At 37.9% G+C, this 12,747-nt stretch overlaps 1 pseudogene; it reads right to left on the reverse strand.

Annotated features, from left to right (window-relative positions):
- The window catches only part of LOC143438350 (lipoxygenase homology domain-containing protein 1-like), a 149,312-nt pseudogene extending 137,441 nt beyond the window's left edge, over positions 1-11,871 (reverse strand).
- Between the last annotated feature and the right edge of the window lie 876 nt (positions 11,872-12,747).

A 12,747-nucleotide genomic window follows, 5' to 3' on the forward strand; every position in this document is an offset into this window, starting at 1 on the left:
CAGACACCTACACACTGTGACATGTACATCTACAAAGATACCTCTTTCTCTTTCTCTTTTTCTCCCTCTCTCTGTTTCTCTCTGTCTCTCTATCACACACATACAACATAGAGAAACATACAATAATAATGAGTAAAACTTATACAAAAATTTATTAAATATCCCAGCAAAATTAATTTTCTTTTTACCTTCATTATACAACCAAATATACAATAACAAAGATCACAGATAAGATTGTGAAATAATTAAAATATGAAAATATTACCAGGTTTTACCAGTGGTATCTAAATATTAAATTTCAAATATTTTTTTCATTTTCATTATAATTTTTTTATTAGATATTTCATTTACACTTCAGATGGCATCCCCTATCCCCATTCCCCCCCGACCCCCCTTAGGAACCCCCTATCCCATGCCCCCTTTTCCTTTTTGCATTTATACATTTTTTAAAAATAATGTTAATCATAGGCTTTATAAGTTTGGAATTGTTCAATCAGAGGTGTAACCCACTGACCAACCTAGATATAACAACTATCTTTGACTGGTGGAGATGCATGAATATCTGCCTCCCTGTCTCCCCGCTCTTTCTCTTTTTCATCACCTAGCTTCTCCTCTCCTTCTTCTCCTCTTCTTACTCCTTTTCTTCCTCTCAGTACTCCTCCTACCTTAGCTCCTCCTACACATCACCCTTCCTGTTAAAATGAAACTTTTCTCTCAAAATACAATTAGAGCATAATTATGCCAATTTGTACCAGTGAGGTACAGGATTGTCCTAATACCCAGTCCATCCTTTTGTTGACTAACCAGCACCTCTGTCATCTATTCTAACTAAAACATTTAGTTCTGAACCTGGCTTTAGGATGAATGTCAGCTGACGACCATCCACTCAAATCTTTTCTCTTAAGGTCAATAGCTATATGTTTTCAACCCCATCAGAAATCCAGAATGACTGAGTTAACTATAATTGTGGGAAGCACAAATCATAGTTTCTAAAACTTAGCCAATTTATAGAGACCTCTGAACACCTGGACACTCGCTCTACTTCAAAACGTTGGAGCATCTGTTCTTCTGCCTTCTGGCCCAGGATCATCTGACAGACCTTAGTGCTGCAGAATTATTAAGGGCTGATTACTCTGTCTAGGCAGATATAATCAGTCGACTATTCTGCAAGTGTGTCCTTTTCTGGACAGTAATTTGTCTATAGAAGGAAAGTGGCAATTCTTGCCTAGAGGTTGTCTCACCACAACTGGAGTAACTCCAAGGATGCTCAATTTCTTCTTAGAATTCAATATAGGAAGCTGTCCGAAGCAGACAGGTCTCTAATGAAAATGAACATTAATACTGAAATGTTTTTCATGTCTATTCTAGTGATTTCTGTTGTTTTGAAAACCAGCTATCCATGTAAGGTAATCTGGACTGTTGCCTGTTAACTCCACTCAGCTATTTCTAAATAAAACATAGAGAACACCCTTATAATAAACTCCAAGTCATGAATTTGCTATAGTCCCTTAACTCACAGGCTGACCTTCTCAAATCAGTTTAAAAAAAAAAGTTAAAGAAGGACTGGGTCTAAGCTTTGTATTCCTAAATGTGTTATACTGGTACAATGCCTATGAGAGTAACAATATTCACCTCACTCTTATATCACTAAGAAGCTCATGCCAATGAAAACCTTAAAATTTGTAAACAAAGTAAATTGGTGCCATTTAAGAATTTATGTCTTCATCTTGATATTAAGTATACAGATTTCTACTAATAGGTTATGGCTATGCAATAAACCCTAGCTAATCCTCTCTATTCCGACAAAACCACTACTGTTCCCTAGAAAGACAGCCCAACATTTACCACCTTAGTCCCCAAGCCCAGGGAATAGGGGCGCTGACTCATCATTAGCTTCTTCAAGCTGATTATGGGCGTTGAGATATTAGAAGAGGAGTGGGGGGGAGAGCAAATTGACAATCCTCTGATGCTGTGTCTTCGCTGCCTCCAGATGGAATTCCTGGACCTCAGAGGTTTGAGCAGGTCTGCCCAGCTTGCTTGTTGAGTAGATACACCAAGGCTGATCATTCAACAGGCCTCAGACCGGCCTTAATGACATATCACACTATAAAGAAATCAACGACAGATGTAGATGCTAAAGCAGAGACATTAATAATTCAACTATATCATTTTATTTTAGTATAATGTACTATTTCCATTTAGCAATGTAAGGACCACTAAGGATTTAATTGGTATTATTAAAAACAGTGATCCAATGACAGTGCTTTAGAATATCTAGAGACTAATGTACAAGATTACCATTTACTAAATGATTGTAGCAAAACTTATTTGACTTGTTTGGGCATCAGTTTTCTCATCTATAAAATAAGAACGTCAGCAGTAGTCAAATCAAGGAGTAAACATACAATGGTATTGATAAAGCAGCTGGCATATGGCAAGCATTCAGCATACATTATTGATGCAATTAACTACAAGCATAAATAAATAGGCTATCCAATGTATCTATAAGGTGACTTGATTTCATTAAAAACATAAAAGATGCACATTTGTATAAGTATATTCATACTAATATATTTATTCATATTATTATGCTATGTATATATTATATAATAAATTTTACTAATATATTTATCTTTTACACATTTGTATTTCATATACAAGTGGATTCTATGTACATATATTGTTTTAAAGAGAGAATGAAGGTGCAAGCATACATGGAAGAGATTCACAAAAACAATTGTAAAGACCATGAACTAGTGAGGTGATCATAGATATCACAGAATAAAGATGCCCTCTGATTCTTACATTTTGCTATATTCTTCAGGTTTTGAGCCATTAATAAAAGTTACCTTTAAAAATGTTACTATAAAATACTATTACTAAAATGCAATTCACCATACTGAAACACTAAGGGTGTCTGTCCATAATCTTTTGTTTACATTACTTATGACAACTTGAACAGTATTTTCAATGCCCACTCTTTGTGTGACCTGCTTGCTCTTTTTATCAGCATTAAGTTTGAGGCACAAAGGAATGCCATTACCTTCTATAAGCTCCACTCTGGTTGCCCACCAGTTCCATCATGTCTTATTCTGATCCTGTATATCTCTCCAATGCCTCTTAGTACAACCTGGATAAAATGCAAAGTCAGGAAATTATTAAGACATTTGAAATTCTGCACATCACCATGTTGTCACTCATTTTCAGACTGAATGCACTTTGCTGATAGGTGTGGTACTCTTCAAAGGCCTTACAGAAGCAAGTCCTCTTAGATGTTTGTCCATGAAACTCACAGACACAAAATGAGAAAGAAATATCCTCTAACTTGACTAGACATATGCAAAAGGAAGTCAGAAAAAGGAATGGGATAAAAAGAATGCTATGTTCTCTGACCACCACACATTTCTCACTAGAATGAACACTTTTGTAGGCCAGTGACAGAAAGAAGGGCTTTAATTTTAAGAAGAGAAACAGAAATTTTCAACAAATAAAATCAAACATATAGAAAATTTCCAAGTTTACAAAAAGTACCTGTGAGTCAAGAACTTCCTTCTACTTTGAAAATTCTCTTTAACTAATCCACTAAAACATGGATATCACAGCTCAAGAAAGAGAAGCAGTCCTCTACACAAATGTATGCATTTGTTTAGTTTATATTTTGGAGAACTGGCTTTAGAATTCCTGTGAGCTCAAAGGAAATGCTTGTGATTATTTTAATTGAGCAAATTACTGCATACATCTTTAGCTCATATTTTCTTTATATATTGAATGGATATTTTTTTAGTTAGGGATTTCATTGCTTTGAAGAGATAACCATGATCAAGGCAACTCTTATAAAGGAAAATAATTACCTGGGGCTGGAATTCAGTTTTGGAGGTTTAGTAGATATCACCATGGTGGAAAGCACATCAGTGTGGAGACAGACATGGTGCTGGAGAAGAAGATGAGAGTTTTACATCTAATCCAAAGGCAGACAGGAGGAGACTGAAATTACATGCTGGGTAGAACTTAAGCATATGAGATCTCAAAGCCCATTCCACAGTGACATACTTCCTTCAGCAAGGCCACACCAACTCAAACAAGGTCACACCTCCTAATATTGCCACTTCCCATAGGCCAAGCATTCAAACAAGCAAGTCTATAGGGGCAAAACTTATTCAAACCAACACATCCCACTCCCTGCTCCCTATAGGCTTATAGCCATAACATATTGTAAAATGCATTTAGTTGAATCTAAAAATCCTCATAGTCTATCACAGTCTCAATGTTTGTAAGTCTAAAGTTTAAAGACTCTTCTGAGATTCATGCAATCTCTCAACATAATCCTTCTCTAAAATCAAAATCAAAGAGTAGATCCTATACTTCCAACATATCATTTCACAGGATATACATTACCCTTCCAAAAGTAAGGGAAGGGAGCACAGTGGGGAGATCCTGGACCAAAGAAAGACTAAGCTAGGCAAACTCTAAATTCTGCATCTCCATGTCTAATGTCACAATGTTCTTCAAATCTTCAACTCATTTCAGTTTTGTTGACTGTAACAGCTTTTTTCTCTTGGACTTTCTCTACTCCCTGTTAGCAGCTTTCCATGACAGGTATCTCATGGCTCTGGTATCTCCAACATCTTTGGGGTCTTCAAAGAAACCCGGGCCTCACATTCACAGCTTCACCTAATGACCTCTCTGGGCCTCCATGTAGGGACACCCCTGGTATATTTCTAGCCTCAGAAGCTTCCCTTAGTCTCAGAGAAAAATTCTCTTCTTGATTTCTAAAGCCAGAGCCATTTGGCAAAAGCTGCCAAGTTCTGCTGCTTGGTGAGACTAGAACATGACTCCCTTGATCAATTATGTCTTCACCAGCTTTCTGGTTTCAATGGTTTCATTTGCTACCTAAGCTTTGCTGTTCTGGAATTTACTCTTTAGACTAACCTTGAACTTAAAGATCTACATGCTCCTGTCTCCTGAGTGCTAGAATGGATTAAAGGCCTATACCACCATGCCAGGAGCTCCTTTTCATTATAGATCTTTGTAAGCATGGCCACTATACTTCAGACAAACTTCAGACAAGGGCAAAAAGCAGCCACATTCTTCACCAAATATCACAAGAATGATCTCTAAGCAACATACTAAAATTCTGTTCCTCTGACACCTCTTGAGCTCAAATCACCTCACAGCTCAAATCACCCTTAGCATCAATGTCTTCCATGAATCTACTAATGTGGCTAATTAAGCCCAAATTAAAGTATTCCACAACTTTTTCTAATCCACGTTCCTCTACACAAGAGCATGGTCAGGTCTATCACAGCAATTCCCCACTCCTGGTACCAACTTCTGTCTTAGTAAGTGTTTCCATTGCTTTGAAGAGACACCATGACCAAGGCAACCCACATTTAATTGGAGCTGTCCTACAGTTTCAGAGGTTTAGTCCATTATCATCATGACAGTAAGCATGGCAATCTGCACACAGACATGGTGCTGGAGAAAGATCTAAGAGCTCTACATCTTAATCCACAGGTAGCCAGGAGGAGCTTTCAATTCCATGCTGGGCAGAGCTTGAGCATAGGAGACATATAACCCTGCTCTCACAATGGCATACTTCCTCCAACAAGGCCACACCTACTCCAACAATGCCATACTTCCTAATACTGCAAGTTTCTATGCATCAAATATTTAAGTACATGAATCTATGGAGGCAAAACTACCATAGACATAGTACTTTAAATACAAAAATCTAGATGTTGTGAAAGGTCACAGCTATGAAAAACAAAAGCAGTGGGACACTTTATATCTTGGGAAAATTTATAACATGGAGGAGAATCTCTTTGAAGGCAGATGTTTATAGTATAATAAAGTAATATCATCTCCCTGAGCCTCACATAGGAGGAAGGCTTTGTCAACTTCCATGTGTCAGTGGTTTTGATCCTTGACCCAGCTCATGTCAGTACCCACTCAGGATCTGACACACTCATAACTTCTTCAGCTCCCCCCAGAAATCACAATGTCCTCCAATGGCCCAGCAGTCTACAAAAAGGAAGGCTCTTCAAGGAGTCTACTTTACAGGATGAATATGCTCCAATAAGTAATTTCCTTAAGCACACTGTATATATACCAGGCACTAGGAGAATAAAATGTTAACTGAAGTCTAGTTGATCAGATATGCCACACTGTCCTCAATGACAGCTATACGCATACTTGAAGGATAAAAGTGGAAAAAATTAAAGATGAATTCAAAAGTGAAAAACTATGCAATGCAAAGGAGTACCAAAAACATTCCCACAGATTAAAAAGTGGGAGTGAGCTAACTAATCCTAGTTTTTTCAATTACCAAGAGATGCTGGCCCCAATTCTTCATAATCCCTAGCCAAGGTCTTCTTAAACCTTAGTACACAGAAAACATTATTGGAGGATCTTACTAAAACTTAGGTTCTGAGGCAGTGGATATAGAAAGGGATCTGATATTTTACAGACTTTACTGGCTCCTGATGCTAACTATGCTAATATGTTAGAGTTCACACTTCTGCAGAGTCCAATAGGCTTTATAGACCCCGATTCTATCACTGGAAAATGAGTAACCAATTCACCCAAAGTAAAGAAACTAATAATACGTTCATTTAATCTTAATTTCATGTTCACAACACCAGGGCCTCTGTTCTTTACCAATTTATAATTAGGTTTGTACAAAAGGAATTATGCTTTCAGATTCTGAGCTTTTGGTTATCATAACTAAACCAAAATATATCCTAATTAATCAAAGTATGAACCATAATATACTATTGCTGATAATAAGTAATAATTTGTTTCTTTCTGTAACAAAATTTGTGCTTTGTGGGAGGTTTTTCATGGAAAAAGCCATGGATAGGCTTGAAGAGGTTTTAATTTGTTGGCAGAAATCAGGGAAATACAGTGGATGAGGTAGAACTTTCTAGCCCAATATCTTCATCCACTGAAGCAGTGATTCTGCCATATGCAATTAGGGATTGTGAGGCATCATGGGGAAGAACTGATGGTCCATTCCATTGGACCAACACTACTATAGTTTCCACAATCATGGTGCATCCCATAAATTTTCTGAGCATATTTCCCAGACATGGTTTCACTGGGTCTCAGGAAACTGTGATAGATCAGTCCTGCTATTGATGACTCAACTTACCATGACTGTTTTTAAGCAAGTTTGGCATTGGAGAAAACTTGGGAACCTCTTGTTGTATATAATCTACTTTTTTGTCACATGCCACAATCTCATCAAGAAATCATTCATCAGAGAATAGAATTAAGAGAGAATGACTATTCTAAAATGACATTTTTTCCCAGCCAGCTCATGGACACCCATTGAGTCTTTTTACCTATTCAGTTTGCTTCATGGGGTCACCTCTGAGTTCTTTGGATACTTCTCCTACAGGTGTAAGAGTATCAGATTTGAAAGGTGCTCTTATGTGGTCATTGTGAATGCCTGATGATGGGACACTGATTCCTTATAATGAAGGTTTCTCATCTACTCTTCAAAACTATTTAAACCTCCCCTCATTGCACTGCATGTTCATTAGCAGCTCCTGAGTCCAATATGTTGTGATGTAGCAAGTTCCTCTAATGCTTTATGACCCATTTTAAACTCAAATAGGAATATAGCTTTAATTTGCTCTTTCTCTAACATCATTTCCATAACATAAAATAAATATAAAATGAACAGGAAGCCATTAGCCAAAATCATAAAGGAAAGGAAATATATTAAAATGATATATGACTTAACTATATTTATTTAAGAAGATATCCTAAGAACACACAGCAAATTGCAACAGTGCAAAACTGCTACAATTACTTTTGTACTGACCTAATACATTTACTGAGTAGTAAATGGGATTCTTTCTTAAGGTTTATACACATTCTTCCTATTATACATGATCCCAGGATTTATAAAGAATGGACTTCATTGCCTCCTTTCTACGCATAAATAGAATACTGGTAAGGAAAATTTAAATAACATATTCAAAGTCACACAGTTGTCATACAGAAAGCTAGTGCCAATAAGAGCTCACCTTGCTTACATTCTGGTGTTGGAACCAGAACTAGTAAAAGTGACTACACTTTAGAAGCACTTAGGTTTTTTTTTTAAACTTGGTATTTTATTTACATTTCAGATGTTATCCCCTTACCCCATTCCCCCCCTACATTTACAGCTGGAGGCATGGGTCCCTCCCTATGTGCTCCCAGGCTACTGATTTAGACTCTGGGTGCTCTAGGTGGTTGGTATTGTCGCTCTCCTCATGGGGTCAAAAAACCCTTCAGCTCCTACAGTCTCTCTAACACCGCCATTGGGAACCCCTTGATCAGTTCAATGGTTAGCTGTGAGCATCACCTCTGAATGTGTCAGACTCTGGCAGAACTCTAAGGAGACAGCCATATCAGGCTCCTGTCAGCATGCACTTCCTGACATCCACTTCAGTGTCTACATTTGGTGACTGCACATGAGTGCTCAGGCTGCACCCAAACAAAACGAAGGGGTTCTCAGGAGGTACAGGCGGTTGTCACTGTTTTTTAAAGCTCTCTAGGTATTCCAATGTGCAATCAGGAGCCTCTAAGATTCAACCCTAGGAAAAATTTTCCTGGAAAACATTGAGAGAATTTATCAACACATCAATACATGTGGCATATGACATATTATCAGGAATATCATGCTTCTGTGGATGACTTTGGGTTTTAATTCTAACATGCATTCTGAATTATGAACTATCATTTTCAAGAAACTATTCAAAAAACATGTTACAGAGAGTGACTACCATGGGCCATATCAAAGTGCCCCTTCATCACTGTGAACAATGATATTTCATCAGTAAAATTCCATTCATAAGCATAAAATTAGACCTACAAGCTCAGAGCTGAAGATGTGAGGCTAACTGTATATTAGTGAGACCAGGTGCTAAACCCCCAAGCAGCCTTATCAGAGTAGTGACTAAGGTTGACCTCCATAATTCCCTCATGCACAAGAGACACTCTCAAGGATAAGGAACTGCTGTTCAATTAATGTACTGGAGAACCATACAGCTTTTACCTTGGAGGGGGTGAGAATTAACTTACAGTGTTTGTGATAAACTAGGTTTATTTTATACATTCTTTCTGTCTCACTTTCTCTCTCTCTTTCTCTTTCTCTCTCTCTGTCTTTATCTCTCTCCATTTCACTGATTCTGTATCCCTCTCTCTCTCTGCTTCTGTCTCTCTATATCTCTCTGCTTCTGTCTCTCTGTTTCTGTCTATCTCTGCCTGTTTCTATCTCTCCTGTCTCTGTTTCTAGCTCTCTTTTCATTCCCACTCCCATTTGAAAGACATGTTTTATTTTATTTTCATTCTATTTTTTATTGAATATTTAATTTATTATTTACATTTCAGATTTGCCTATTTGCCTCCCCCAAAAATGCCCTATCTCATTCTCCCTCCTCCTGCTTCTGTAAGGGTGTTCCCCCACCCATCCACTCAATTCTGTCTCCCCACCCTCCAATTTCTCCATACTAGGGCATCCAGCCTTCACAGAATCAGGCACTCTCTCTCCTACCGATGCTTGATGCTCGACAAGGCCATCCTTCACTACTTATACAGCTGGAGCCTTGGGTTCCCTCCATGTGTGTTCCAGGCTGGCAGTTTAGACCCTGGTAGCTCTGGTTCTTTTATAGTTGGACTCCCCATGGGGCTTCAAGCCTTTTGAACTCCTTCAGTCTTCTCTCTAACTCCTCCATTGGGGACCCTGTGATCAGTTCAATGCTTAGCTATGAGAATCCACCTCTGTATATGTCTGGCTCTGGTAGAACCTCTGAGGAGACAGCTATATCAGGTCACTTCCTGGCATCCACATCAGCGTCTACCTTTGGTGACTGTACATGGGATAGATGCTCAGGTGGGGCCGTCTCCAGTCAGATCCTCCTTCAGTCTCTGCTCTACACTTTGTCTTCATATTTGCTCCCATGAGTATTTCATTACTTCTTCTAAGAAGGACTGAAGTATCCACAGTTTGATCTTCCTTCTTCATGGGCTTCATGTAGTCAGTGAGTTGTATCTTGGGCATTCCGAGCTTTTGGACTAATATCCCTTATCAGTGAGTGCATACAATGTGTGTTCTTTTATGATCAGGTTACCTCACCCAGGATGATATTTTCTAGTTCTATCCATTTGCCTAAAAATTTTATCTGGATTTTTTCCAGCTTCTGGTTATTATAAATAAGGCTGTTATGAACATAGTGGAGCATGTGTCCTTGTTATATGTTGAAGCATCTTTTGGGTATAGGCCCAGGAGTGGTATAGCTGTGTCCTCAGTGCTTGGGTAATACTATGTCCAGTTTTCTGAGGAACCACGAGATTGATTTCCAAAATGGTTGTACTAGTTTGCAATTTCACCAACAATGGAGGAGTGTTCTTCTTTCTTCACATCCTTACCAGCATCTGCTATTACCTGAGTTGTTTTTTTTTTTTTTTGTTTTTTTTTTTTTATCTTAGTCATTCTGACTGGTGTAAAGTAGAATCTCAGGGTTGTTTTGATTTGCATTTCTCTGATGACTAAGGATGTTGAACATTTCTTTAGGTGCTTTTGATCATTTGAGTTTCCTCAGTTGATAATTCTTTGTTTAGCTCTGTATCCCATTTTTAATAGGATTAGAAAGTAGGGAAGAGCCTCGAATACATGAGCACAGGGGAAAAGTTCCTGAACAAAAAACCAATGGCTTACACTCTAAGATCAAGAATTGACAGATGGGACCTCAGAAAAATGCATAGCTTCTGTAAAGCAAAGGACACCGTCAATAGGACAAAATGGCAACCAACAGATTAGGAAAAGATCTTTAGCAATCTTACCTACGATAGAGGGCTAATATCCAATATATACAAAGAACTCAAGAAATTAGACTCCAGACAATCAAATAACTCTAACTCTATATATTATATATCTGTAATACAGAATATTTTCTCTTCTTTATTACATATCTTTGAAATGTTCAAACAGTAAATGACTGCTGATTTTCCTTACCTGAAATTCATCCTTCTGTCCTGGAAGGAAGAGCTGCTTTTGGCTATCCTTAGTAAGACTGATTATTGGTCCATTGACTCCTTCATCTCCATACACTCACAATGTGATATTGGCCTGAGTACCTGAATCTCCAGTCAGCACTTAAGACCTTCCATTTTTCTTCTGACAGAAGTGTCCCAGTACTGTGTGAATGCCTGCTTTCTTCTGTACAGAGTAAAAGAAGATCATAAAGGGTAGATCAGGTACATTAGGCTAACAGAGTCCTCTGTTACACTTAAGTCCACGAATATCAAAGAACATCAAGACGAGCATGGGTAATGTTGGGTGAGAGAGGCACTGAAGTCTGCAGGCTCCAGGGAGCTGACATGTGATTTTCTCCTCACAGCAAGGTTTTGGACAATGGAGACTCAATTATAGAAAAAAAAACACATCAAAACAATAATCATCGGCCATGTCCAGTGAACTTGTACTCAATGCTACAACACAGGAGGGCAGTCTAGAGCCAACTATGTAAGCCTATAAATATTTCATAAAGTTGCTTGTCAGCTTTGTGGAGTTTATACATAGTCAGTAACTATGATAGAAAGTAACAAAGTGAGTTAAAACATGTATTCAAATAACATAAAACAGCATGGTAAAAATAGAAATTCTTTTTTTCTGAACTATTTCTAAAATGACCCAACTAGACAACTAGAACAGGCAATAAAAAGGATTTGAAATTACACAAATAACTACAGTAAACTAATGTTAGAATAATAGTGTAAATGTAATTTAAATGAAAATTTTTATGATTAAAATCAGTGTATACTTTCTGAAAGTTGCTTTCTCTTGGCCTGGATGATCACAGTTAACACAACAGCAGTCATGTTGTTACAACTCTCGGCTATGTAACATTCACTATTTCTCTCTGTGTGTCTCTGTCTCTCTTTGTCTCTGTCTCTTTGTCTCTGTCTTTCTCTCAGTGTGTGTGTGTATGTATGTATGTATGTATGTATGTATGTATGTATGTTCAGGCTAAAGGTTGATACTGAGCATCCTTTCTTGATTGCACCCCACCTTTATTGTGTGAGACAGAGTTGCTCAATGTACCTAAAGTTCATGGATTTGGCTAAGTTATCTACTTGATGAGCTTCTGGTAGCCACCTGTCATAGACCTTCCCCAAGACTGAGATGTTAGTCACCATCCCAGATTTTCAAGTCAGTTCTGTAAAATTCAGGTCCTCATGGTTACATGAGTTACATAATTTACTAAGCCATCGCCTACACTCAATAATCACCATTTATCAAGACTCTATTTTTTCTGGGCTCTGTAGTAAGTGTGACATACACAATCCTCATTTAGTCATCACTATTAAATTTTAAGGTGAGTCAGATTCTGATGTCTGTTTTAAGATATGGAAAAGAAACAATGAGGCTAAGTAGTATGTGAATGACATGAGTAAGCCTCAAGGGTTTAATTCCAAAGCCTATTTACTTAAACAAGCTTCAGTTGATGCTGTATTCTGCACACAGGGTTTACTAGGTTGTAGCAGTCATGGCATTGCTAGTATTTAGACACCGTTTTGTGTTAAGTGCTACTCACAATATTAACCCAGGATAACATCAGTCTCATTCTGTCATTAAATTAGTCCTGCAAGATCTGTTCCCCATGAATCAAATGGAAAAACCAGGCGTCACAGGCTAACAACTTGACAAAGTCGTGCATGCTGGTCTTTGGCCGAGGCAGAGGAAGTTAGAATCTT

The sequence above is a fragment of the Arvicanthis niloticus genome, chromosome 25 (assembly GCF_011762505.2).
Source record: "Arvicanthis niloticus isolate mArvNil1 chromosome 25, mArvNil1.pat.X, whole genome shotgun sequence".
Taxonomy (NCBI): Eukaryota; Metazoa; Chordata; class Mammalia; order Rodentia; family Muridae; genus Arvicanthis; species Arvicanthis niloticus.